Genomic DNA, 24363 nt, shown 5'->3' with positions numbered 1-24363 from the left:
AGTCATGGTGGAGGAAATCATCCAGGTAGAACCACAGCTATTTGGATCACAGGTGCAGCAGACATCCACTACCAGGAAGATGGAGCTATGGCGGATAATCGTGGACAGGGTCAATGCCGTGGGACAGCACCCCAGTACAAGGGATGACATCAGGAAGAGGTGGATCGACCTACAGGAGAAGGTACAATCTGTGGTTGAAAGACACCAGATAGCTGTACAGAGGACTGGCGGTGGGTCCCCACCTCCTCCCCCACAACTAACAACATGGGAGGAGCAAGTCTTGGCAATACTGCATCCTAAGGGCCTGGCAGGAGTAGCAGGAGGACTGGACTCTGGTAAGTCAACTCTTTACAACTTTCACCCCCCCTACCTGCATGCCATCACAAACTCCCACCCCTACCCTCACTCCCATCACTCCACCACCTCACATATACACCACCATCACAACCCACCCATCCCAATACCAAGCCCTGCATGCAACACCAATGCATGGACCCCCATTACAGACCTGCATGGACACCCATCACTAAACATGCACATTTGAAAGAATTACCTACTCCACAAAATCACTACTCACACAAGGCAAAGCTGACAGGGCAATCACAATCATACAGGGCAACACACCTATGCACAAGATATCACACGCAGAAACTAAAACACTGCATTTACATCCCCACAGGTCCCCCACCCAACGTCACTGGAGAGAAGGCACCAGCAACATCCAGTCCCCCCCAGAAGAAGCCCTCAATGATGACAGCAGCTCCGGATGCCGGGATCTGGATGACCAAGCTGGCCCATCAGGGATCTCCGGACAGTCAGTTACCCAGGCACAGTCCCATACCACCACAGAGCATCCCCCCTCAGAAAACACCAGCAAAGCACCCACCCCGCAGGCCCATACCTATGTACCCGGGACACGTCAATCAGCAGTGTGTCCACCACTGCAGGGCCCCCAATGCAACCCCACAAACACAGGACAATCAGGGACCTGGGGTCAGTGGGAACACGGTTCAGGGGGCAGAGGCACAGGACACCAGGGAAGCTAGGAGGACTTTTGAGCGACAGGGGGAGGACAGGCCAAGGGAACTGACTCTCCACGAGGCACTCACCTACATCCTGGGAGCATACCACCATTCGCAGGAGATGATGGGCCAGATACTGGACAAGATGCAGGAGACCCAGCAGCTGCAGGAGGGACAATACTGGGGGATCAGGGAGGACCTGAAGAACATCCACACCACCCTGGTCACCATTGCAGGGGTGCTGGCTGACATGGGCAACACCATGAGGGAGGCAGTGGCACACCACAGGGCTCCTGACACTAGCCAAATTTATGAACAGCCCTCCAACTCCACTGCCGCTAGTGGACAGGAGGCCCCGCTACTGGAACAACAGACCATTAGCACCCTCCCCCTGCAGAAGGAGAACCACCCTGCAAATGGTCCCTGCGATCTAGGCAGAAGCCAGAGAACATTGCAAAGACACCCACCAGGAAATAAGACTCTCCTGATTGTCAGCCTTGTGTCCCACTCTGTTACCCTGTCCACCTTGAACTGCCATTGCTCCCCTTCCTATGCCACCTTGGAAAATACACTTGTGATACAAATAGACTGGACTCTATCCTGCACTTTCCTCCATCATCACCCCCAGCACATTGCACATCCCCTTCTATCTCTTAGCACTTTAATAAACACCCTTTGAAAAAAAGTATGGAGTATGTCAAATGATTTAACTATGTATTCGTTTAACAAGGTTTAAACACTGCAATACAACTGTACAGTAATGTATACATAGGAATGACCTGTAGTTGGCTGCAGTCAACACACCAGGTGCCAGAGTGGGGCACAGATATCTGAAAATAGGGATGAGAAAGGTACAGTAAGTGACAATAGAAGTGGGAGAATCTGCCTACCATGTACAATGTCAAATACAAAACTGTCAATGCAAAGTAAAGTTACAGGGGGTCATTCTGACCCTGGCCGGTCCATGACCGCCATGGCGGAGGGCGGCGGAAGCACCGTCAACAGGCTGGCGGTGCTTTCTGGGCGATTCTGACCGCGGCGGTAAAGCCGCGGTCAGAAAAGGGGAGCCAGCCGTTTCCCGCCGGTTTCCCGCTGGCCCAGGGAATCCGCCATGGCGGCGCTGCTTGCAGCACCACCATGGGGATTCCGACCGCCTTCCCGCCAGCCTGTTTCTGGCGGTGTCCACCGCCAGAACCAGGATGGCGGGAACGGGTGCTGTGGGGCCCCTGGGGGCCCCTGCACTGCCCATGCCCCTGGCATGGGCAGTGCAGGGGCCCCCTAACAGGGCCCCACAAAGATTTTCACTGTCTGCTGTGCAGACAGTGAAAATCGCGACGGGTGCCACTGCACCCGTCGCACCCCTGCAACTCCGCCGGCTCCATTCCGAGCCGGCTTCATTGTTGAAGGGGTTTTCCCGCTGGGCCGGCTGGCGGTCTTCTGGCGGTCACCCGCCGGCCCAGCGGGAAAACCAGAATGGCCGCTGCGGTCTTTTGACCGCGGAGCGGTCTTTCGGCGGGAACCGCTTGGCGGGCGGCGACCACCGCGGTCAGAATGACCACCACAGTGTCTTACCGTTGTGTCACTGGAAGTACTGTCGTATAATAGCTGTTCTGTTGTCTTCATCCTCATCCTCTGCCTCCTCCTCTTCACTGTCGACAGGGTCCACTACTGCCCCACGCCCATCTCCAGCCTCCTCCTCCTGCAGAAAAAGCACCTGGCGTCTCAAGGCAAGGTTATGCAGAATGCCACAATTATCTGGCACACTTTCTTGGGTGATTAGCACCTGTTAGATGCAGGCACTGAAACCTGGCTTTTTGAAGGCCAAATGTTCTCTCAATTATTCTCCTTGTTTGCCCATGTGTCTCATTGTAACGTTCCTCTGCCCTTGTCCTGGGATTCCTCACAAGGGTCAGTAGCCATGAGAGGTTGGGGTAACCAGAGTCACCTGCACTAATCGAGGGGCACCTGTTAGACACACACTAACCCTTAGGGCCCACACCATACCCATACACCAACATCCACTGTGTGGGATCCAGGGCTCACCTATTAGCCACACCCGGTGCATCTGGAGTTGAGCCATCAAATATGGGATGCTGCTATTCCTCAGGATATAGGCATCATGCATGCCAGGATACTTAGCATTGACATCGGAGATGTACTGGTCCGCCAGGCACACTATCTGCACATTCATGGAGTAAAAGCTCTTTCGATTTCTGACAACCTGTTCATTTCTCCAGGGGGGGGGGACAAATGCAATGTGTGTACCAACCATTGCTCCAATAATGTTGAGGATATGTCCCATAGCATAGAAGTCAGCTTTCTCTGTGGCCAAATCCTCCACCTGGGGGAAAACGATGTAGCTGTGCATGTGTTTAATCAGGGCAGACAACACTCTGGTCAGCACTATTGAGAACATTGGCTGTGACATTCCTGCTGCCAAGCCCACTGTCACTTGGAAGGAGCCAGTTGCCAAGAAATGGAGCACGGATAGGACTTGCACAAGAGGGGGGAATCACAGTAGGGTGACGGATAGCAGATATCAGGTCAGGCTGCAGTTGGGCACACAGCTCTTTGATTGTGGCCCTGTCAATTCTATAGGTGAGGATGATGTGCCTGTCCTCCATTGTTTACAAGTCCACCAGTGGTCTGTACACGGGGGATGTCTGCATCTCCTATTTATCCGCAGCAGTTGTAATCTAGGGGGCAAAACGGGGAGCAGTTGGTCAGTATTCCACATTTCCAAACACCACACTACATTGCATGTTGTGACTGTAATAGTATGTCGTTGGATAGGCCCAAATGGTGGCTATGTGTACTGTGACGCACTTAGGTGCCATGGTCTACCCCCCCCGAAATGGTGTCCACCAGTCCTGTTTGGAGGGACAGGCGGAAATGAGGTAATTCCGCTGACGTTGTGTGCCGTAGCGGGAGGCAGTCGATTGCTGCCGTGCAACACCTCATTGGTTGTCTATGGGCCCTAAGGGTTACGGTGGCCAATGGTGATGTACGCCGGCGGTGATGGTATGTACCACTGCGGACGTGACAGCCATTTTCTATCTGTTCACTCACTTGCTACCTGACCTTCAACAGGAGAGGACCTGTGTCTGCAACCGACCATGGCTCGTGTCACTGGGGAAAGGGCCCCTGCCTTCACCGCTGTGTTGTTGGAGAGACTGGTGGATGGGGTCCTACCCCAGTACCAAATGCTGTATGGGCCTCCAGACCAACAGGTGGGTACACTGTGAGCACGATGCATGGGGCATGAATGTATGGAGTGGTGAGTGTGAAGGCCTCATGTAGGGGGGTGGTAAAAGGGTTCTGGGCAGCGTGATCCATGTATGGTGGGCAATGTCTGTACGTGAGGAGATGTGAGGGCCATGGCGGGCCATGAGTGTAACAGGCCGGATAGTATGACTGATACATTTTACAATGTATCTTTTCCTGCAGGTCAGCGTCCATCAGCAAAAGGGTATATGGCATGCCATCGCCAAGGATGTGCGGACCCTGGGGGTCTACAACAGGCGGAGCACCCACTGTCGCAAACAGTGGGAGGACCTGAGACGCTGGGCAAGGAAGATGGTGGAGGTCCAGCAGGGAATGGCCTCCCAATGAGGAAGGGGTGCCCGTTGAACCCTGACCCCCTTGATGGCCCGCAGGGTGGCCTATCCAGAGCTGGATGGGCACTTGAGGGCATCACATCAGCCATAAGGAGATGAGTACAGTTTCCAAATATACTACTTGCGCGTGGTGGGGTTGTATCCGGGTGGGGGATGTGGGCCTGTGGGTGCACCTAGGCCAGGCCAGACATTGCAGGGTAGGTTCCATGTTGGGCAGGGGCTGATGAACACCACCTCCAACCAAGCTAGTTGGCATCCATTACTGGGCAGGGGTCTGTGGATCTCAGGTATGCTGCTATTGGCATTAGGTATTCTTGTCCATGGGCTGGTGACTAGCATTGTGACTGGTAGTACATTGCATAGATCATAGGGCTGTTCCCTGTGTGTGTGTGCCAGGTACGCCAACGGTGGTGTTGTTGCTGCCATTGACCAAGTGTATCTTTTGTCTCTACCCCCCATTTTTGTTTTGTCACCCTGTCCTTATGTGCATTAGGATAATCTGCCGGAGGAGCAGAGGCTCCGGCCACGGAGGGAGCTGCATCCCACAGGGCTCAGGAATCTGAATCCACCGACAGTGAGGCACCAGTGGGACAGAGGGTGAGGGGAGCACCACTGCAGAGAGAGGTGGGGACAGTTCAGATAGTGATACCTCCTCCGATGGAAGCTCCCTTCTAGTGGTGGACACCTCTGTGCCCACCCCAACTACAGATACAGCTGCCACCCCCGTACCAGCACCGCCTTCCCAGCAGCCCCTAAGCGAGTTTCCTGTGCCCGCTCACCCAGGAGGGTGGGTATCTCCTTCCCCCCAGGCACCTCAGGCCCTACCCCAGTTAGCCGTGCTGCCCTGAGTGAGGAGGCTATTGACCTCCTCCGATGCATCTCTATTGGGCAGTCAACCATAGTGAATGCCATCCAGGGGCTGGCAGGCCATTTGCAACAAACAAATGCATTCCTGGAGGGGATTCAATCTGGCATGACGGCCCAACAGAGACCAATCCAGGCTCTGGCCTCCTCCCTGATGGCAGCTATTGTCCCTGTCTCTAGCCTCCCCCCTCCAATGTCCTCTGCCCAGTCCCATTCCCCTCAACCCTAACCTATACCAAGCACACATTCTGACCAGAATTCACCCAAGACAACACACAGGAGTGGCTTCTGGCAAGCACAAGCACCACACATCATCCCACAGGCACTCACACAAACAACACCCAGAAGCAGACATACCAACACCCACTGTCTCCATTATGTCCCCCTCCTCCTCCTCTTCCACCACCCTCCCAATAACGTCTCCACTCACACCTGCATGCACTACATCCTCATCCACTTCCCCATCACCTTCACGCCTATCACTACACACCCCTCACTGGCAGCCACCACATCCATGCAGACGTCCCCTGTGTCCTCTCCCACTGTGTCTGTGTCCCCCCAAGGTACACAAATGCAAGCACTCAGACATCCAACAGCCATCCACCTCAGAACAGCATCCAGCCCATGTACCTGCACCCAAACACAGCAGACACCTCTAACAACCACTCCCTCTTCCTCCACTCCCAAACCTTCACCCTCTTCCCCCCCCAGTGTCCCTAAGAAGCTTTTCCTCTCCCCGTTGACCTCTTCCCTACCCCTACCCCCATCCTTCATGTTGTGCCAGGGTGGTCAGAACCCAGGCTAGCACTTCAGCCACCCAGTCCACGGCAACAGTAGTGTCGGCAGCTACTGCAGGTGGGAGAGTCTCCATGGAACCAACCATCAGCACTGACAGTGTGCCTGCACAAGCTGCCAAGGGGAAGGACAAGGAGGCACCACCAGCTGCCAAGGGTGCAGGACAAAGGGCCTGCACCTGCAGGCAGGACGGACAGGAGGCCTGATTTCTGGACTGATTCTGAGCCCCCACCACAAACCATGGCGGTTCAGCCGTACGAGGCTGCAGGGGAAGGGCTGGAGCCTCTCCCCACCACTAGCGCACCGGACACCAGCACTTCCACCTACACCACTGCCAGCAGCAGCATCCCCAGTGGGCAGACGTCCGAGGCTGCAGGGGAAGGGCTGGAGCCTCCCCCCACCACTGCCTGCACTGCCACCAGCACCCCTGCCAGAAGCAGCAGGCCCAGTGGGCAGCGTCCCCTGCAGGGGATGGGCTGGTGCCTCCCCCACCACTGCCAGCCCTGACATCAGCACCGCCACTGCCACCACTGAGCAGCCATCACCGCCGGTGGGCAGTGTGTAGTCCTACCTCCATAGGCTGTAGTGCGTCCTGGACCCTGCAAATCCTGTGGGTCTGACACCCAGGTGAGAGACTATGACCTTGAAATCCCCAAGATCTGCATTCAGGGCACAATGCCCCCTCCAGAACCAGTGGAGAAGCCATCCACTCACCCCCTCTTTGCCAGGATGAAGCACACAGGGCACAAGGCCCCCTCCAGAACCAGCGGAGAAGGCATCCACACACACCCTCCTTGCCAGGATGAAGCACACAGAGCACAAGGCTCCCTCCAGAACCAGTGGAGAAGCCATTCACTCACCCCCTCCTTGCGAGGATGAAGCACACAGGGCACAAGGCTCCCCCCAGAACCAGTGGAGAAGCCATCCACTCACCCTCTCCTTGCCAGGATGAAGCACACAGGGTACAAGGCCTCCTCCAGAAACAGTGGAAGAAGCCACCGACTAGAGAGACTGTGGCCTTGCACTCCCCAGGACCAAGCAGTGGGCAAACCACCAGCTTGAGAGACTGTGGCCTTGCATTCCCCAGGATGGAGTGATGGGCATGTAGCCCCCTCCAGGACCAGTGGTGTTGTACCATCTTCCGGCTGAGGTGTCCCCCCATTCCCCGTCCCCCTGAGGTGCCTGTGTATTTTCGACCTGATGCCCCGGCAGTGTTCTCTCCATGTTGTTGCAGGAGTCAAGTGGGGCCTTGGCCTATGGGATGTGGCCCTGTGTCCCACGGACATTGAGGACTGGGCAGTGTCCCTCCATTTGTATATATGTATACACAGTTTTGATTTTGAATCACAAATTTCTAGTATGGTATCTTATTACACTCACTTTAATCAATTCCTTTTGTCCTTGCATTATTCCTTAGAGGTAAAGGTTGTATATGTAATGTTACTGCATCTGTTTGTGTGAATGGTGTTGGGGTGTTGCTTGTTGCATGTGTGTGTCACTGTCTTTTTCCTCCCCCCTTCATTGTGTGCTAGGCGGCAGTACTCCCCGTGGTCATCGTCACCAGCCTTGATGTTGGTAGTGAATGAGGAGGTATACAATCATGGGAAATGTGTGCAGCTTCGGTTCCACGGCATCGTGGTTCTTCCTTGAGTATCGAGAGGCGAGTCCTTTGCCTTCTGTGTTCTGTTTCCGCTGTGCTTTTGATATTGTTGGTACCGCCCCGGAAAAGGTGGCAGATAGGACTGTCATAATAGAGTGGGTGGTACATTGTCTTCTGTGGCTGTTGGCGGTTACCGTCACAGTGCTTGTTGCCACCGCCGTGGCTGTTGGTGTGTTAGAGTGGCTGTCTGTGTGGGCGGTTTCCGTCATGGTCATAATTCCATTTCTTTTATCGCCGGCCTGTTGGCGGTATTACCACCACTTTATCACCGTCCACCAGGGTTGTAATGAGGGCCTTAGTTACGCAGAACAACTAGACTGCACACTAACCATCTAAATACCGCCATGACATTCTTCCCACTAGTACACTCACAAAACCGTACTCAAATCTTAATGATGCCAGACACTGTCAATATTTCCAAACCACTATCAATCAAGAGTCAAACCTCATGCACTGTACACAGTAGGTGACTCCAACAAAGTCCACTTAACATGCTTGAAATGAAACTCCATTAACTAAGATAACAGACTGAGAACAAACTCCTGGCAACAACCAGACCGTATTGCTAAAAACATCTGTTCCACAAAGCATACTAAACATGCTCTAGCCGATACCACAACCAGAAGCCTTCAGCACAGGTCGACGATACATGAAACGTATAACATAACCCAAACACAAAGTCATATGTATTATCACACAATATGTAACAAATTGGATAATACATTCATGTTAATATAGGAATGTTTTAGAAAGGCAGTTTTTAAAAAGACAATCCAGATAGTACAATTGCAATACCACACACCAACCCCCTACTAAACTTTAAACATATAAAAAGCTCAAGGACATAGTCACAATATTTGTAAAACAATCTGTGGGATACAATTGTAGTGCAGTTGTGATATGATGAAGCAAGCAGTTTTTGGAAAAAGCACTGTGGACGATAACAACTGTAATACTACACATAAACCCATTAGCAGATTTCGAAACCATTTGAAAACTGTTACATCCTATTAATTAATGGACCTCAATGACAAAACATCCAATGGGCAGAATGTCTAAATTGTCATACATAAAATGATATTTAATTATGTCTGTGTAACGTCTACATGTGCATGGCCCTAACTGCCTCCTTGTACAGTGTGCAATATTGTGTATGAAGTGGACAGAGCATGCTTAAAAGGAAAAATCCAAAACTGCCTACTGGCTGGAACACTCATACATCCCATGGACAGAGTCACGCAAAACAGGCAAATTCAAGCTTATCACTAAAACCCTTCGGGGTCAAAGTATCAAACTGTTGAATCAAATATGCTTCACGTTGTACTAAAAGTTTATTTTTGTCTACTCCGGGTTGGGACGCACTACTTCAATGAGTTGGAAGCGAAGCTGAGCTTATATTGTGTTTAAACTCAACCCAGTGCCCTGCAAGGCTATAATTCGTATTGTTAGTACAGATCATGCTTTTGTGCTCGACTATCTGAGTTTTGATCTTTCTCTCAGTCTTGGCAATATAGGTTAATTCGCAAGGACACAATGCAGTAAACCAAGCCAGACGAATTGCAATCAGTTGAATGGCGAAGTTTCATTACTTTGCCTGTCTCTGGATGGTTAAAAGTATTAATGTGATTACATTTTTACAATGCACACAGTTCTGACATTTTCTAGTCCCATGCCTGCCATTTGGAGGAACACATATTAGGAGCAGAAGATAACAGTTCTTTAGTGTTTTTTTAATCTCTTATAGACAAACACAGGTCTGTCTTTAAAAAATGCCCTTAACATCGAGTTCTGGTTGTAGGATGTCCTATCGTTAACAAATCAACCTTTTGATCCTGTATGACATGGCAGAAAATTTAGACACAAAAATGTTACGGTCAAATTTTGGTTCATACTGCTTTTGTAGTCAGGCTTGGCGGTCTAGGGCCCCAGCTCTTATGACCAAATTCTCCAACAGTCTGGTTGGGTAAACCCTTGCTTAAAAGTAGGATCTGTATTCCGCTAGGGATTATGTGCATTTATTTATGTCAGAAGTGATCCTTTTAATGCGGATGAACTGCGAGTATGGTAGATGACTCCTCAAAGATGTTAGGTGGAAGCTATCAAATAACAGAACATTATTGCGGTCAGTATGTTTGTGGAAAATAATGTTTGATATCTTATCCGACTCCACAGTAATCCAACCATCCAGAAATGCAACACACTTATTGCTGATCGTGTGAGTACATTTGATCCGTGGATTTCTCAAGTTCAAACCAGGTATGGAGTCTTCTAATGTCACTTTAAAACCACACCAAATGAGAAATAAATCATCTATTTAACGCACATTTATCAACAGGTTTTCACTCCAAAATTTCGCATTCAGGATGAATTCTGCCTCAAATTTAGTCATAAAAATATTGCCGTACGATAAAGCTCCAGAAAAACCCATGGAGGTCCCTGTCCTCTGCAAATAGAATCAATGATCCCATTTAAAATAGCTATGATATAGGCAGAAGTGGAGCACCTCCGATAAGAACACCTTGTTAGCTCAAATATCTGGCATTTGGGGCAGAGCCCATTCTACTGCTTCTATACCTTCTTGGTGTGGGATAGAGGTGGAAAGTGCAGTCACATCAATCAGTATTATCATTTAACAATTGTTATAACGTGGATACTGTGACAAACTCTGTTCAACTTGTACACAATTAATTGTTTCATGCTGTGAATAGAGGTTATTCACCACTTGTGTTGTTGGGCTGTACATTACCTTTGTTGCTAAGGGGTTTAATATTACTTTTTTTGAACACTTATTAGTTTTAGGTGTGCAGGTCACACTCATTTATATGTAATGGTGGTTGTCTTGAAATCTGCACCCCTGGATTCTTTGCTGGATGTCCCCGTTTATGGGGGGCATGGGGAATCACTTGCTCCTGAGGCAGGGGTGTCTGTGAGTGGTTGTTGCTCTGGCAGGGGCTCCCTTCCTGTGACTGGTACCTATTTTGATGGGCCTGCTGTTGATGAGCCAAAGGAAAGGAAAGATTGGCTTTCTGTTCATGCATGTCCCTATCCAGGTTCCTCTGGAGCAGCTTGAGTTCCCAGATTTCGGTCAATATCTGGCCTATCATGCCTTGGAACTCCTGATAGACCTCCAGAACGTGGCTGATGGTGTCCTGGCCAAGAGCAGTCTCAAAGGCCTCACTTTGCTGGCCCACAGCATTCTTCCCATGCACCCTACCCCCAAGAGCCTGTACCTCTTGCTAGAGAGTGCCCTCTCCAACTGGGTCCTGGATCCTCAGTGTCTAAAGTTTTGAGCTGCAACTCCGGATCCAGGACTGGTGAACACAAGATGTTGAAAACTATGCTAGGTACATAGGTTTGGGGTGAATGGTTTTCTGTGATGTAGACCCAATAGGGCTGGGAGGGTACTTTGTGGGCACAGTGAGACTCACTTTAGCCATCTGACCAGGTTGCCCATATGGGCCAGAACATTACTCCAAGTCCACAAGTCAAGGAGTGTTGTCATCACTGAGGACTTCTTCCCGGGGGTAGTGGTAGTCTGTTCTGTGGCCAGTGTATACCCAGTGGCAGATCCACCTCTTGACGAAAAATGTACATTGGTACTGGTTGAATTGTGACATCTACCTCCAAATGTTTTGTGTTACAGTAAGTAGAGACCTTGGACAAAGTTAAGTTGTAGGTATTACAATTGTGCCAAGTAACCATGGTATTGGGTGATTTGATATGGTATGTGTGAAGCATGCCAAACCTTTTTGGTTCAAGCAGCTGATGAGATGTGCAGATGAGTTGCACTTGGGAAGATGGCCTGAAAATGACATCTTACCACCAGTGTAGCAAACACCGTGGAGAGGCAACATGTGGCATGGACCATTTGGAGGCCTAGTTGAGTGGGATACAAGATAAACCGAGGACATTGTACATGTGACTAGAGTCATTATGTGCACAGTGCTGTGTAAGTGTGTCTGCTGCCAATACCAATCTGGTGTTGCAGCTTGAGGCCTCAGGAATACTTGTTGTACACACTGGGTAAGGTGTTATTCCTGTCTTCGATAGTTTCATCTTGAGTTAGCAAGTCAAAATGGCACTAGGGAGACAGACACGTCTCTGAATTGAGCATGATCTGTTTCCTGGTCACTCCCAGGTCAATAAACTTCAATTGAGAGTTAGCAAACAAGGGTATTTGAACAAGTGAACAGTGGGATTCTGTTTGGAGTTTGAGAAACAGGGCCTCCTAGGAGCTGCAGTCAGTCACTCCCTCTTCTACACTCTATGCAAATGGTAACCTCCCAGGTTAGTGCACTTCAATTGAGAGTTACGACACAGGGGTATTTGGGCAAGTGACCACTGAGCTGGTGTTTGGAGTTACCAAAACAGGGCCTCCTGGGAGTCACAGTCCAGTCAATCCGTCTACTACACACCCTGTACAAATAGTATCCTCCCAGGTGAGTGCACTTCAATTGAGACTTAAAACACAGTGATAGTTAGACAAGTGAACACTGGGCTGGTGTTTGGAATTAGAGGAACAGTGCCTCCTGGGATTTGCAGTCAAGTCTCTCTGTCTACTACACACACTATACAGATGGTATCCTCCCAGGTGAATGCACCTTATGTGGGAGTTCACTAACTGCATTCTTTGAGTTTATTTACTAAGTTTAAGGCCAATTTGTGCTAACAGATTACTGTATTATTCATTCTTGGTAGCTTTGCTCTTTTTGTATTGCTTCGATAATTTTGTCTAATGTAGGTTGAGTCCTGCCTGGTGGGAGTAGAATGGAAGCCATTGTGCCATTTTTCCACTGCTTTGTTTGTTTTGGCTTCCTGTGCCAGGGTTCTGTCACAGACATTCCACCATGGTATCTGTAGCTTGGCTTGGAATCTGTGTCCTGAGTCATGCATTCTGCCTACCCAAGAGTCTTCAAAATAGTCCTTTAAGGGACTAAGGGGGTCATTCCAACCCTGGCGGTCAGTGTTAAAGCGGCGGCCAACCCGCTAACAGGCAGGCGGTAAAAAAAATGGAATTCTGACCCTGGTGGGAACTGCCAACACAGCCCGCCACTTTAACACTCCGACCGCCACGGCGGGGCAAACAAACAGCGCGGTGGTCACCGCCAACAGACAGGCGGCAGACAATGTACCGCCCACCCTATCACGACCCACCAATCCGCCACCTTTTCCGGGGCGGGAGCCTCGCCGATAAAAACACGGTGGAAACAGACCACGAACGGAAAAACGCTCACCTCTACACACTCCACGAGGAATCTGGACAGCATGGAACCAGAACTACACATCCTCCCAGCCATTGTCTTCCTGCTCCTCTACCAGGAGCACGAACGCCGCCGCAGGAGACAACGGTGAGTACTGCACCTATGACACAGGGGAGGGGGGCAGAGAAAATATTACGGGCACACACATACGCGACACACCCACCCCCCCCCAAATCCCCACACACAAAAGCAGAGCAACAAGTCAGATTTACAACCCCCAAACTCCCCGGAATAATTCAAAGACAAAATAAAATGATCATTAAAATATACGTATATTAAAGCATATTTGAACTGAAGTGAAATATGAGATATTTTAAATAAATAAATCACAACATGAACAATGTATACATAGTCCAAAAGTCCGGCACATATTGGGTACATGCCATTGTTCGTGGGCCAATGTGCATTAACACATGGGCAAAGCCCACACACGAGACCCGATTCCATTGGAGAGAACACTGCTGGGGCATCAGATAATAAAACCACAAGCACCTCAGGGGGAAGGGATGGGGGGGCACCTCAGCCACATGAGTCCACGACGCCAGATCCACGAGGGGCCTCCATGCCCACTGGACCATCCTGGGGAGTGCAAAGCCACAGTCTCTCAAGTCTCTACAGTGGGTGGGTTGCCCACTGGACCATCCTGGGGAGTGCAAAGCCACAGTCTCTCAAGTCTCTACAGTGGGTGGGTTGCCCACTGGACCATCCTGGGGAGTGCAAAGCCACAGTCCATCTGGTGGATTACAGACTCCACTGGTTATGGAGGAGGCATGGTGCCCAGAGTGCTTCGTGAAGCCCTGCCCGACACAGATCCGGCCCTGCCAATGGGCCAGCGGTGCTTGAGATGAAGGGCCCAGCGGAGCGGTGCTTGAGATGAAGGCCCAGCGGAGCGGTGCAGAGACGGCGGGGCCCAGCGGAGCGGTGCTTGAGATGAAGGGCCCAGCGGAGCGGTGCTTGAGATGAAGGGCCCAGCGGAGCGGTGCTTGAGATGAAGGGCCCAGCAGAGCGGTGCTTGACAGGAAGAGCCCAGCAGAGCGGTGCTTGACAGGAAGGGCCCAGCGGAGCGGTGCTTGAGATGAAGGGCCCAGCGGAGCGGTGCTTGAGATGAAGGGCCCAGCGGAGCGGTGCTTTAGATGAAGGGCCCAGCGGAGCGGTGCTTTAGATGAAGGGCCCAGCGGAGCGGTGCTTTAGATGAAGGGCCCAGCGGAGCGGTGCTTGAGATGAAGGGCCCAGCGGAGCGGTGCTTGAGATGAAGGGCCCAGCGGAGCGGTGCTTGAGATGAAGGGCCCAGCGGAGCGGTGCTTGAGATGAAGGCCCAGCGGAACGGTGCAGAGACAGCGGGGCCCAGCGGAGCGGTGCTTGAGATGAAGGGCCCAGCGGAGCGGTGCTTGAGATGAAGGGCCCAGCGGAGCGGTGCTTGAGATGAAGGGCCCAGAGGAGCGGTGCTTGACAGGAAGGGCCCAGCGGAGCGGTGCTTGAGATGAAGGGCCCAGCGGAGCGGTGCTTGACAGGAAGGGCCCAGCGGAGCAGTGCTTGAGATGAAGGGCCCAGCGGAGCGGTGCTTGAGATGAAGGGCCCAGCGGAGCGGTGCTTGACAGGAAGGGCCCAGCGGAGCGGTGCTTGAGATGAAGGGCCCAGCGGAGCGGTGCTTGAGATGAAGGGCCCAGCGGAGCGGTGCTTGAGATGAAGGGCCCAGCGGAGCGGTGCCTGAGATGAAGGGCCCAGAGGAGCGGTGCTTGACAGGAAGGGCCCAGCGGAGCGGTGCTTGACAGGAAGGGCCCAGCGGAGCGGTGCTTGACAGGAAGGGCCCAGCGGAGCGGTGCTTGAGATGAAGGGCCCAGCGGAGCGGTGCAGAGACGGCGGGGCCCAGCGGAGCGGTGCTTGAGATGAAGGGCCCAGCGGAGCGGTGCTTGAGATGAAGGGCCCAGCGGAGCGGTGCTTGAGATGAAGGGCCCAGCGGAGCGGTGCTTGAGATGAAGGGCCCAGCGGAGCGGTGCTTGAGATGAAGGGCCCAGCGGAGCGGTGCTTGAGATGAAGGCCCAGCGGAGCGGTGCTTGACAGAAAGGGCCCTGTTCAGCGGTGCTTCTCTTGGCGGGGCCCTGTTCAGCGGTGCTTCTCTTGGCGGGGCCCTGTTCAGCGGTGCTTCTCTTGGCGGGGCCCTGTTCAGCGGTGCTTCTCACGGCGGGGCCCTGTTCAGCGGTGCTTCTCTTGTGTTGCTAGGGAACCAGATCTGGGCAATCATTCCCGCTCAGTAGCCATCAGACCTATCGCTTGCGGGGCCCTCCTGTGCAGGACTCCTGGGCCCCTGGGTGTCCTCCGTCACACCCCAAATGGGGCTGGTGGGGCCCTCCTGGGCAGCTCGCCTGCTGCCGGACTTGTCCGCCCTGCTGCCCTTGCCCCCCTTGGCGGAATCTCTGGGGCCCTTGCCTCCCTTTGTGGATGGGCCAGGTGACGGGGCAAGGGTGGTGCCCTTGGGGGCAGCCGTCTCAGGCCTGTCGCGCCGGCCCTTCCCTTTTTTGTTTTTTTTCCCAGGGGGTGGGCTGGCTGTCCCCTTGCTGCTGGCCGATGTTCCTGCCCTAGGAGCTGGTGGACTCCAATAGCCCTGAACGATGGTCCTAGTAGGTGCAGGGCTTGTGGTGGCTGAGGTGCTGTTTGGACTCTTACGAGATGGAGGGGGTGGGTCAGGTGATGCAAAGAGGTTAATTTTGGAGAGGAACAACTTTTTAGGAGCAATGGGAAGGGTAGGTGCAGTGGGTATGGGAGTGGAGGGAGAGGATGTGGTTGTAGGAGAGTCAAGTGTGCTGTCTTTGGGTGCAGGTGCTTGTGACGGAGGCTGTCGTGAGGTGGATGGCTGTTGGGTGGGTGACTGCCTGCGTTTGTGTGGTTTGGAAGAGGGGGTGACAGACACACTGGGAGAGGACACAGGGGACGTGTAAATGGCAGTGGGGGTGGTGACTGCACGTGTGCGGACTGTTCTTGTGGGTGTGGTGGTGATGGACGTACTGGCTGATGGTGGTGTGCATGCAGGTGTGAGTGGAGACGTCACAGGGAGGGAGGAGGGAGACGAGGAGGAGGGGGACACAGAGCAGGCAGTGGCTGTTGGCATGTCTGCATGTGGATGTTGCTTGGGTGAATGCTTGTGTGATCTGTGGTGCTTATGTCTGGATGAGCTGCCCTTGGGTGTTGAGGTGTGTGCAGGCTGGTCTGTAGGTGTGTCTGGGATAGGCAGAGGAACAGGGGAGTGGGACTGGGTTGAGGAAGTTGGAGGGGGGAGGCTAGACACAGGGACAATTGCTGCCGTCAGTGCTGAGGCCAGAGCGTTGAACGATCGCTGATGGGCAGCCTGACCCGAATGAATGCCCTCCAGGTATGCATTGCTCCGATGCACCTCCCTTTCTACCCCCTGGATGGCATTCAAAAGGGTAGGCTGCCCAACAATGAGCGTCTGGAGGAGGTCAATGATCTCCGCACTGAGGGCAGCAGGGGTAACTGGGGCAGGACCTGAGGTGCCAGGGGCGAAGGAGATGCCCGGCTTCCTGGCCGAGCGGGCACAGGGCGAACGCTGAGGGGCTGCTGGGAGGGCGGGGCTGGTGCGCTGGGTGGCGGCTGTACCTGTTGTTGCGGTGGGCACGGGTGGTGCCGCCACCACAAGGGAGCTCCCTTCCGAGGACGTGTCGGTGTCGCTGACGTCTCCACGGGTCCCCGTTGTGGAGCCCCCCCTCGCCCTCCGTCTCACTGGTGTACTCTGAGTTGGTTGCATGGCCCTCCGGGGCCATGTGAGATGCAGCTCCCTCGTGCGCCGATGCCACTTCTTCTCCGCCTGATGATACTAATGCACACATGAGCACGAAAACCAAAAAAAGGGGGGGGGAGAAAGAAAGACATGTTGAGTGCATGCATTGGCGGCACCGTTGGCGGAGAGGACAGACACAGAAGCTCCCTGCACTACGCCGCGCACTCGGGGTACACTACTCAATTATTGTGACTTGGCCTACAAGTCAATGGACGACAAATGCACACATAGGTGAGGCCCAACCATGGATATCTGTACTTAGCACCCTACAGAGGTGGGGGGCGGGGGCACACGGCCATGCCTAACGGAGGGGCCTAGCCTACAGAAACCGCCCTGGCCAAGAGATATTCACAGCCCTCCTCCCCCACCCAGACACCTCCACTGTGCGCTAATATAGCAGAATGTGCTGATACTCACCCCCTTGTGTCTGCTGTGATGTCCTCACGCGCCCATCCAAATCGGGGTAGGCCACGGCCAGGATCCGGGACATCAGGGGGGTCAATTGCCGTGTGGCACCCCTCCTAGGTTGGGAGGCCATCCCCAGCAGAGCCTCCGTGGTCTTTCTGCTCCCGTGGCGGATGTTCTCCCACCTCTTGCGGCTGTGGGTGCCCCGTCTGTTGTGGACCCCCAGGGCCCGGACGTCCTTGGCGATGGCACGCCAAATGTCGATCTTCTGATGGGCGCTGACCTATGTGACATGGACAGGATGGAACAAGAAATATCATCACTTTCCTGCATGGTCGATGTGAGTGGCCCCCCTCCCCAACCTTGCCATGTGGCACATGCTCTCATCTGTCGTGCGTTGCACTCCCCATTCGCACCCCTCCCCACCATCTTACACCCACCCCACTCAACACAGGCATAGCCCATACTACGTGCTCCTTGTGTACTTACCTGTTGGTCTGGAGGACCGTAGAGTAGCGCATACTGGGGGAGGACCCCATCCACAAGTTTCTCCAATTCCTCAGATGTGAAGGCAGGGGCCCTTTCCCCAGTCGTAGCAGCCATTGTTTCTCCCAGACCGAGGTCACAGCAGCACTTGCAGTATAGGTCCTCTCCTGTGGATGATCAGGTCTCGAGTGATTAAGCAGTTAGAAAATGGCGGTCACGCCCGCGGCGGTGCGTACCGCGGCAGTGCGTACCGCGACCGCCGGCGCACATCGTCATTGGCTCCTGAGACCCATAGGGTTCAATGTTAACCAATGCTGCTTTGCGCCGCGGTCTGCGACCGCCTACCGCCACGGTGTGCCACACCAGCGCATTGACCTCACATCCCATTGTCACACTTCACAGGTCAGGCAGCTGCCATGTCAAGGACCCACATGGCTTAATTTCTACTGCGTCACACAGGCCTAGGCCTTGCATTGCCACTCATACAAGCCATTCAATGCATAGCGAATCGTGTTTTGTGCAAGCTGTGGTTACGTACCTGTGGGTTGCTTGACTCTGTGCTCCATGTTGTCCTTCCTAGGCACCGTCCGCTGGGACTTGCGAGGAGATGGAGGAATCCTCCCGTGTACAGACCGCTGGTGGACCTGTCGACAATGGAAGAACTACATGTCATACAGACATACAGACTTGACCGAGCCACTATACAGGAACTGTGTGCCCAGCTGGAGTCAGACCTGATGTCCCCCATTCGCCAACCCACAGGGATTCCCCCTCTGGTGCAGGTTCTGTCAGTACTCCATTTTTTGGCAAGTGAATCATTCCAAACAACAGTGGCCATATCATCAGGGATGTCTCAGCCTATGTTTTCTAAGGTTTTGGCCAGAGTGTTGTCTGCCCTGATGAAATACATGCGGAGCTACATTGTTTTCCCTGAGGTGGGCGATTTGGCTACAGTGAAGGGTGATTTCTATGCCCTTGGACATATCCCCACATCATTGGTGCCATTGATGGGACCCATGTGGCCTTGGTTCCCCCCAGTGGAAGTGAGCGGGTGTACAGGAACAGAAAAAGTTATCATTCGATGAATGTCCAGGTGGTCTGTTTGGCTGACCAGTACATCTCCCATGTAAATGCCAAGTTCCCTGGGTCTGTGCATGACGCGTACATCATGCGAAATAGCAGCATCCCTTATGTGATGGAACAGCTACAGAGACACCGTGTGTGGCTAATAGGTGACTCTGGTTACCCCAACCTCTCGTGGCTACTTACCCCAGTGAGGAATCCCAGGACAAGGGCAGAGGAACGGTACAATGAGGCCCATGGGCGAACTAGGAGGATTATAGAAAGAACCTTCAGCCTCCTGAAGGCCAGGTTTAGGTGTCTGCATATGACAGGTGGATCCCTAATGTACTCACCAAAGAAGGTGTGCCATATCATCGTGGCCTGCTGTATGTTTCACAACCTGGCTTTGCGACGCCAGGTGCCTTTCCTGCAGGAGGATGGCCCAGATGGTGGTGTTGTAGCAGCTGTGGAGCCTGTGGAGAATGAAGAGGAGGAAGACGACGGGGACGACACAGAAAACAGGGACACAGTGATACAACAGTATTTTCAGTAGCACACAGGTACGAATCAACCACGCCATTTTACATTTACTTAAAGTCTCCTGCCTCTCTACTGTCTGAGTTCCTCCCCAGTTCCTGTTAACTGAGTTGTGACTTTCCCTTCCGTTTTCAGAGCTGTGGGCCCCACTGCGTGACCTCTGCTTTGTTTGCCCATGGACTACAGCTGTGTGACAGTGGTATGTTGTCATCACAATGTAACTGAACATTTTGGCACCGTTATGTCTAATACATTTGTTAAAAATACAAGCAGACTCCAGATTTTTTTAGGGCAAGAAGTGATTTAATTAAAGTGCTAAATTTAAGGAACATTATTGAAAAACGGGGATGGGTGATGGTGGAGTAATGTCCATGGCAGAGTCCAGTTCTCAGTCGTACAGGTGCATTGTCCATATGCCTGTGGAAGGATGGAGCAGGGGCAGTTCAAGGTTGGACAGGGTGACAATGTGGGACAGTGGGATGACATCAGGGGGTATCGTTTGCGGCGGGGGTCTTGCAATCCTACTCTGTCTTCTTGTGAGATCTCAGGTTCCGCTTGCGGGGTGGTTCTTCTTCTGCAGGAGGTGGGGTTCTGGTGGCCCGTCGTTGTGTGGGGGCCTCCTGTCCACTAGCGCCGGCGGAGGTGGTAGGCTGTTCCTGGTCCAGGCTAGTGACAGGGGCCCCTTGTGGTGCCACATGGTCCCGCAATGTGGTGACTATCTGGGTTAGGGCCAGGACGATGGTCACCATTGCGGAACTAATGTTCCTCAGTTCCTCTCTGAACCCCATGTACTGTTGCTCCTGCATGACCTGGATCTCCTGGAACCTGGCCAGTACCGTAGCCATCGTCTCCTGGGAGTGGTGGTATTCTCCCATGATGGAGGAGAGGGCCTCTTGGAGAGTCGGTTCCCTGGGCCTGTCCCCCCCCCCTGTCGCACAGCAGCCCTCCCAGTTGCCCTGTTTCCCTGGGCCTCTGTCCCCTGGACGGTGTGCCCACTACCACTGCCCCCAGGTCCCTGTTGTTGTTGGGGTGGTGGGTCAACCTGGGTGCTCTGTAGTGGTGGACACACCGCTGATTGACGTGTCCTGGAGACAGAGGCATGGGCCCGCTGGGTGGGAGCTGTGCTGGTTTTCCCAGAGGGGGTTAGGTCTGGTGTAGCCTGTGGCTGTCTCTGGGGAACCGACTGTCCCGAGGTCACCGATGGGCCGGGCTGGTCATCAGGCTCCAGGGAGACAGAGCTGCTGTCATCACTGGGGGCCTCTTCTGGGGGTGGGATGGACATCTCTGGACCCCCGTGGCAGTGTGGTGGCATTCGGGTCCTGTAGGGGTATAAGAGTTTCGTTATTGCTTCTGTGTGTGGCATTTCGTGTAATGGGTGGGTGGCCATGTCCCCCAGTGCTGGCATTCCCTTGTGGGGGCTTTTGTGACGGTGGCTTGTGGGGGTGATGAGTGTGTGCAGTGGGCATGCTTTGGGGATGGGTGTCCATGCTTTGGGGACGCACGCAGGGCTAGGTTTTGGGATGGGTGGGATGTGATGGTGAGCCATTTGCAAGGAGTTGGTGTGATGGGGTGGGGGTGAGGGTGGGGGTATGATTTGGCATGCAGGTGGGGTGGGGGGAATGAAGTAGTGAAGATTTGACTTACCAGAGTCCATTCCTCCGCCTACTCCTGCGAGGCCCTCATGATGCAAGATGTGCAAGACTTCTTCCTCTCATGCTGTGAATTCGGGGGGAGTAGGTGGGGGTCCGCCGCCAGTCTTCTGCACCGCAATGTTGTGCCTTGATACCATGGAACGCACCTTCCCCCGTAGGTCGTTCCACCGCTTCCTGATGTCGTCCCGATTGCGTGGATGCTGTTCCACAGCGTTGACCCTGTCCACTATCCTTTGCCATAGCTCCATCTTCCTGGCAATGGTGGTGTGCTGCACCTGTGCCCGAAGAGCTGGGGCTCTACACGAACTATTTCCTCCACCATGACCCTGAGTTCTGCGTCAGAGAACCTGGGGTGTCTTTGGGGTGCCATGGGGTGGTGTGGTTGAGGTGAGGGGTGGTGTATGTGTTGTAGAGTGTGGTGGGTGTGGTGGTGTACAGTGTTTTGTGCATGGAAATTGTGTGGGTGATGTTGTGATTTGCCTCTGTGTGATGGTGTACTCTATGCTGTGCTCTCTCTTTCTGTCCTTCACTCGCAATTGTGGTCGTAGGGGTTTGTGGGTGATGTGGGTGTGTGTTTTATATTTAATTGGGTGTGTGGGAGTGGTGTGTGTATGTGTCTCAGGTATGTGTATTTTGAATTATCCAATGTGGTAGTGTTTTGTAAAGGTGTGTGTATTTTGAGCGCGGCGGTGTGTACCGCCAATGGAATACCATGGTTGAAAGACCGCTGTAGGGATTTGTGGGTCGGAATGGTATGGGCATATTTCTGTTGGCGTGACGGTGGAGGTTTGGTCATCGGCAGTTTCCGGCTGACCTTTGGTGTGGCGGACTTTTGTTGATGTCGGGTTTTTGGCGGTTTGCCAGTTGCGGGTCAGAATGACCGTGGCGGTTTGCCGCGGCCGCAGCGGTGTTATGGCGGTCTTCTGGCCTGCGGTATGCGACTTTTACCGCCGAGGTCAGAATGACCCCCTAAGTTTGTCTTGATGTTTTTGATAGAAAGGGCTTTTATTAGTAAGCTATAGTGATGTCCTAACTCTGTGACAGGAGCATAGGTTAGTGCTGTCAATTATGAAGGCAAATTAATTGTTAGTGTCTGATTACGAGCTTGGTGGTTGGACCGGCAGACCAACATGCTGGTGGTCCCAAAAGAAATGGCTGCTCCGGTGGTCCCTAGGCCACTGTATTACAATTTATACAGGCAAGACTGCTGTCTACCAAGCAAGAAAAGCAGACCGCCATGAGCACTTAGGCTTGGATCTAGGCCATCCGAACTTCAGTGCTGTCAGCGCCATGGCCAACCAGCAAGCCTAATACAAACACACAGTCACCATGGCAATCTCCTCGCAGGGGTCAGTCAAAGGAGATCAACCACCATGGTCCCCGTTCAGCAAAGTAACAGACAAGTGAACAATGGATGAATTAAAAAACAACACAGCTGACACACATCGGCCAAGTTGAAACATCTGCAAAGGACACTATAAAACACACCCCTCCACAGACCACAATCCTTTGTATTTTCACTGTAGCACAGCAGGACATAACATACATCATTTCTTTCATTGTTTTACATAAGGCAGCCCTTTTTTCCCTATCCCATCCCACAGATCCAGCACACTCCTCTCAGTAAGGAAATGAACATTTGGTACAGGATAGCCTGTAGAGTGAATGCTGTAGGCACCACTCTGCCCAGAAAGAAGGTGCTGGAAATTGCCAATTTTGCAGGATCACCCCCAAACTTGTTGCCATCTTCCTCCTATTTTTTTTTCTGATTGACTGTGGCTGGTTTTGGTAATCTGCGCACTTCACCACTGTTGACCAGAGCTAAAGTACAAGTTCTCCCTATATAAATTGTGATTAAGATTGAGAATCTCTGATTGGCATATCTGAATAATTAGTAAGCCCCTAGTAATTGCACTAGAGGTGCCCATGGCCTGTAAATCACATGGTACTAGTGGACCTGCAGCACTGATTGTGCCTTCCACATGAGCAGCCCTGTAGACATGTCTCAGACCTGCCACTGAGGTATCTGTGTGGGCAGTTTGGAACTGCCAGTTCAACCTGGAAAAAGCACCCACTGACTAGGTCTAAACCCGTTCCTTTTACTTTATATGTTACCCCTAATATAGACCCAAAGCAGCCTGAAGGGCAGGGTGCAGTGTATTTAAAAGGAAGGACATGTACTGGTGTGCTTACATGTCCTGATAGTGAAATACTGCCAAATTTGTTTTTTACTATTGCAAGGCCTATCCCTCCAATTGGTTAAGATGGGGATTGCCTTGAAATAGCTATCAAGTGCAATTTCCTATTGGGAGCAAATACAGAATCGGAATTTGGGATCTCTTAGCTCACAATTTTAAAATTCGTTTTTTGGTAACATTGTTTTTTAGATTGTAAGTTTGCAAATGCCACTTTTAGGAAGGGGCATTTCTTGCTTAACCATTCTGTACCTCTGCTGGGCTGCTGAAGCCACATCTGGGTCAGAATGGCAGTTGGTCTGTTTGTGAATTCACTCTGGACATTAATACAAAGAGAACTGAGGTATGTCCTGCATATCCTGAGGGATCTTCCAAGGCTAGAGCGGGAGGGTGCGAGCTGACACCTGCAAATGAAAGGGTTGTGCCTTACCTCACACAATACAGTCTCCAACCCCCTAGAGTGTGGCTAGAGCAGAACAAGGAAGAAGCAGGGTATTTGACTGCTGACCCTACACTTTTAGAACATTCCTGGATTGAGGACATTCTGCCAGGGAGAAAAGCTGGATGCTTTAGGAGGACCTGTCACTCTGCCTGTTGCTTTGCTATGCTGGCCTGCTGCTTCTGCCATTGGAGTGAAAGGACCCGGACTGGACTTCACTTTTTACATCCTGCTTTCCAAACTTCTCCAAGGGCTTGAACCAAGCTTGTCTCCTGTTGTGAAGTCTCAGTGACATCAAATAATTCATCTGCCAGTGCCTGGGCTCTTTTGCTGAGAGTCCTGACTTGTGAAAAATCCAGTCCCTGGGCCCCTATAAGTGGAAGCATTGTGTGTACTGTGGTTTTATTTTTGACCGATACCAAGTACTTTACTCTAAAACAACACATCTAATGATTTCTATGGATGAAGACTCTTTTTACCTTAAAAAGTGATAACTTCTCTTGTGCATGTTGGATTTTTTTCATTTTGGTCCTGTTTGATTTAGATAAATATTGGCTATTTATCTAAACTGGTGT

The sequence above is a fragment of the Pleurodeles waltl genome, chromosome 2_2 (assembly GCF_031143425.1).
Source record: "Pleurodeles waltl isolate 20211129_DDA chromosome 2_2, aPleWal1.hap1.20221129, whole genome shotgun sequence".
In the NCBI taxonomy this organism is placed as follows: domain Eukaryota; kingdom Metazoa; phylum Chordata; class Amphibia; order Caudata; family Salamandridae; genus Pleurodeles; species Pleurodeles waltl.
The sequence above is the reverse complement of the archived record's forward strand: the minus strand, read 5'-3'. Positions refer to the sequence as shown.